The sequence below is a fragment of the Salmo trutta genome, chromosome 7 (genome assembly GCF_901001165.1).
Source record: "Salmo trutta chromosome 7, fSalTru1.1, whole genome shotgun sequence".
Taxonomy (NCBI): Eukaryota; Metazoa; Chordata; class Actinopteri; order Salmoniformes; family Salmonidae; genus Salmo; species Salmo trutta.
Genome location: NC_042963.1, coordinates 52,876,744 through 52,881,743, shown reverse-complemented (window position 1 = coordinate 52,881,743; position 5,000 = coordinate 52,876,744). Strand labels below are relative to the sequence as shown.

The 5,000-nt window shown below is 45.0% G+C and overlaps 1 protein-coding gene across 2 annotated transcripts in view; it reads left to right on the top strand.

Annotated features, from left to right (window-relative positions):
- LOC115197678 (cGMP-inhibited 3',5'-cyclic phosphodiesterase A) overlaps positions 1-5,000 on the top strand; it is a 210,109-nt gene that overhangs the window by 159,825 nt on the left and 45,284 nt on the right. The window lies entirely within an intron of this gene.

Genomic DNA, 5,000 nt, shown 5'->3' with positions numbered 1-5,000 from the left:
GCTAGGTGATACAACTACACATCACAGTCGTAGTACATTTTTTCAAGTTATCAGCAAAGCCATAACTTAGGAGTTGGGTTATGCAAAAAACACAGGACAAACATATGGGTTAAGTTCCTTGCTCAAGGGCACATCAAAGGATTTTTCACCTCGTAGGCTCGGGGATTCAAAGTAGCAACCTTTCGGGTTACTTGCCCAACGCTCTAACCGCTAGCTGCCCCCCAGCTTAAGGAATTAACCTGAATAACTAAAACATGGAAGACACTCCATTATACATGAATTCTGCAGAGACAGGAATCAGAGTTGTGTATATAATAAACAGATGTAGGCCTTTGGGGTTTGTGAGTACTAGCTGGGAGCTTTGACTGTGGCTACATTAAGTAGGCATGTCTCTCTCTCTCTCTGTGTGTGTGTGTGTGTGTGTGTGTGTGTGTGTGTGTGTGTGTGTGTGTGTATATGTGCGTGTATATGTGTGTGTGTGTGTGTGTGTATATATACATATGTGTGTGTGTGTGTGTGTGTGTGTGTGTGTGTGTGTGTGTGTGTGTGTGTGTGTGTGTGTGTGTGTGTGTGTGTTGCTGGGGGTCTTGGGAAGGCAGCATAGAATTGAGATGAGACTGATAAACTGAAATGAAAACAGCTGAAAACGTCCTAACAAGGCCACAGTCAAACACTGTCTCACAGTCAGTATTTTCCCTCCGTCCCTGAACCAATACGTAGTATATTATTAGTCATTTCCAACATTAAATCTTCTCTAGATTGATGCGTGATGCTGAGAATACACAGGCCTCTTACTTTCTCTGTTATGACGTTTTGGTATTATTATTGTGCTATAGTTCACATGGATCCATGTCCTTTAATAGTCTCTGTTTTGTAATTAGAAGACGTTGTGGTCGGTTTGTGTTTAGGGAATGTCTCCACAGGGTCAATATTTCCTATGAAGGGGTTACTGTGACATTATTTATTGTTTGAGCATGAGCTGATCTATCCGAGCTGATCTAACCAGCTGATCTAACCAGTTGATCTATCTGAACTGATCTAACCAGCTGATCTAACCAGCTGATCTAACTGAGCTGATCTAACCAGCTGATCTAACCAGCTAATCTAACCAGCTGATCTAACCAGCTGATCTAACCAGCTGATCTAACCAGCTGATCTAACTGAGTTGATCTAACTGAGTTGATCTAACCAGCTGATCTAACCAGCTGATCTAACTGAGCTGATCTAACCAGCTGATCTAACTGAGTTGATCTAACCAGCTGATCTAACTGAGCTGATCTAACCAGCTGATCTAACCAGCTGATCTAACTGAGTTGATCTAACCAGCTGATCTAACCAGCTGATCTAACTGAGCTGATCTAACCAGCTGATCTAACTGAGTTGATCTAACTGAGTTGATCTAACCAGCTGATCTAACCAGCTGATCTAACCAGCTGATCTAACTGAGTTGATCTAACCAGCTGATCTAACCAGCTGATCTAACTGAGCTGATCTAACCAGCTGATCTAACCAGCTGATCTAACTGAGCTGATCTAACCAGCTGATCTAACCAGCTGATCTAACTGAGTTGATCTAACCAGTTGATCTAACCAGCTGATCTAACCAGCTAATCTAACCAGCTGATCTAACCAGCTGATCTAACCAGCTGATCTAACTGAGTTGATCTAACCAGCTGATCTAACCAGCTGATCTAACCAGATGATCTAACTGAGTTGATCTAACCAGCTGATCTAACCAGCTGATCTAACTGAGCTGATCTAACCAGCTGATCTAACCAGCTGATCTAACCAGCTGATCTAACCAGATGATCTAACTGAGTTGATCTAACTGAGTTGATCTAACCAGCTGATCTAACTGAGCTGATCTAACCAGCTGATCTAACCAGCTGATCTAACTGAGTTGATCTAACCAGCTGATCTAACTGAGTTGATCTAACCAGCTGATCTAACTGAGCTGATCTAACCAGCTGATCTAACTGAGTTGATCTAACTGAGTTGATCTAACCAGCTGATCTAACTGAGCTGATCTAACCAGCTGATCTAACTGAGTTGATCTAACTGAGTTGATCTAACCAGCTGATCTAACCAGCTGATCTAACTGAGTTGATCTAACCAGCTGATCTAACCAGCTGATCTAACTGAGCTGATCTAACCAGCTGATCTAACTGAGTTGATCTAACTGAGTTGATCTAACCAGCTGATCTAACCAGCTGATCTAACCAGCTGATCTAACTGAGTTGATCTAACCAGCTGATCTAACCAGCTGATCTAACCAGCTGATCTAACTGAGTTGATCTAACCAGCTGATCTAACCATCTGATCTAACTGAGCTGATCTAACCAGCTGATCTAACCAGTTGATCTAACCAGATGATCTAACTGAGTTGATCTAACCAGCTGATCTAACCAGCTGATCTAACCAGATGATCGAACTGAGTTGATCTAACCAGCTGATCTATCTGAGATGATCTAACCAGCTGATCTAACCAGCTAATCTAACTAGCTGATCTAACCAGTTGATCTAACCAGATGATCTAACCAGCTAATCTAACTAGCTAATCTAACCAGTTGATCTAACCAGATGATCTAACTGAGTTGATCTAACTGAGTTGATCTAACCAGCTGATCTAACCAGCTGATCTAACCAGCTGATCTAACCAGATGATCTAACTGAGTTGATCTAACCAGCTGATCTAACCAGCTGATCTAACCAGATGATCTAACTGAGTTGATCTAACCAGCTGATCTAACCAGCTAATCTATCTGAGATGATCTAACCAGCTTATCTAACCAAGCTTTAGCATAACAGATGATAGTGTGTGTGTGTGTGTGTGTGTGTGTGTGTGTGTGTGTGTGTGTGTGTGTGTGTGTGTGTGTGTGTGTGTGTGTGTGTGTGTGTGTGTGTGTGTGTGTGTGAGAGATGGAAAGTATGCGTGCATACTTGAAGAACCAACGCTGAAACATTCATGAGAGAGCTTATTCTCATTGTCTTTAAAAGCTGAACGCAGACAGAACCGATAAAAATTCTCTTCCTTCATGTTCCTATCCTCCTTCTCATTTACCCCTCAACACGCTCATGACATGGACATGAAAGGCCTCTCTAATGAAGACAAACACACACACACACACACACACACACACACACACACGACAGGTCAACACAAAAGGGCTCTCTGACTGAGCATAAGTTTATTCTGTAAATGGAAACTTCCTGGCAACATTAGGTCCTCTGTGTGGGTCTGGAGCAACATGCAAACGGATAACAGAGGAGGGACTACACACACCCGCACAAAACAGACATATGCACCCAAACACACAGACACGCACACACACGCACACGCATGCACACACACTCACACACTCACTCACACACACACACACACACACACACTCAAATACGCTGGATGAAAAAAAATGGAAGCTGGATGAAAAACAAATGTCAAAGTCTTGACGTGGTGTTTGTTTGTTGCCAGGACTTCTTCCTGCTTCTTCCCGACAGACTCTGCTTCTTCCCGACAGACTCTGCTTCTTCCCGACAGACTCTGGTTCTTCCCAACCGTACTGTACCGCAGATGCTGATTTAAACTGCGCTTACTTTTGATGTTCAACAGAGTGTATGTACAGTACGTGTGTCTGACCATAAATCCTGTAGGTGAGCACTGTGACCCTCCACCTGACTGTAGCTCTCTGAGTGTTTTGACTTTACAGCACCCTGCCTCAGCCTGCACATTCTGACTCAACCTGCCTCAGCCTGCACATTCTGCCTCACCCTGCCTCAGCCTGCACATTCTGCCTCGCCTCAGTCTGCACATTCTGCCTCACCCTGCCTCAGTCTGCAAATTCTGCCTCAGCCTGCCTCAGCCTGCACATTCTGCCTCAGTCTGCAAATTCTGCCTCACCCTGTCTCAGCCTGCACATTCTGTCTCAGTCTGCAAATTCTGCCTCACCCTGCCTCAGCCTGCACATTCTGCCTCACCCTGCCTCAGCCTGCACATTCTGCCTCACCTTGCCTCAGCCTGCACATTCTGCCTCACCTTGCCTCAGTCTGCACATTAAGCCTCGCCCTGCCTCAGCCTGCACATTCTGCCTCACCCTGCCTCAGTCTGCACATTCTGCCTCACCCTGCCTCAGCCTGCACATTCTGCCTCACCCTGCCTCAGCCTGCACATTCTGTCTCAGTCTGCACATTCTGCCTCACCCTGCCTCAGCCTGCACATTCTGCCTCACCTTGCCTCAGTCTTCAAATTCTGCCTCGCCCTGCCTCAGTCTGCACATTCTGCTTCGCCCTGCCTCAGCCTGCACATTCTGCCTTACCCTGCCTCAGTCTGCACATTCTGCCTCACCTTGCCTCAGTCTGCAAATTCTGCCTCACCCTGCCTCAGTCTGCACATTCTGTCTCACCCTGACTCAGTCTGCACATTCTGCCTCAGGCTGCCTCACCCTGTCTCAGTCTGTAGGCACTGCACCTCACTTCCTAAGTGGTTAGAGGAGACTGGAGAGTGAGTCATACTGTACACACACACACACACACACACACACACACACACACACACACACACACACACACACACACACACACACACACACACACACACACACACACCCAGGCCTCCAAGTAAGCCTAATGGGCCTCTTCTAACATTCACCCAAACTCAGACAACCTTAAAGGACAAGTTTAACCCCCCCCCCCCCAAAAAAAATGTCATATATTTTTCATTAGACACAGTTCTTTAACAAAAAAAAGTACTTTAGGAAAAAGGGTAGATAAGGGATAAAATGGAAAAGTGGAAAAAAACTGTCCCTTTTCCCCTCACTCAATCCCCCCACTCACCCATTGTCACTAACAACCCTTCCCGAAAATATGAACCAAAGTCAAGGTCATTAAATGAACCTCCTTCGATACGATAGGAAAGATAAATTGTTATGTGATTGTCTGTGATTTCTCATAAGTTCCTGCGCTTTGCTTTTCTAAATGTTCTGAGGCATACAATAAACTCTACAA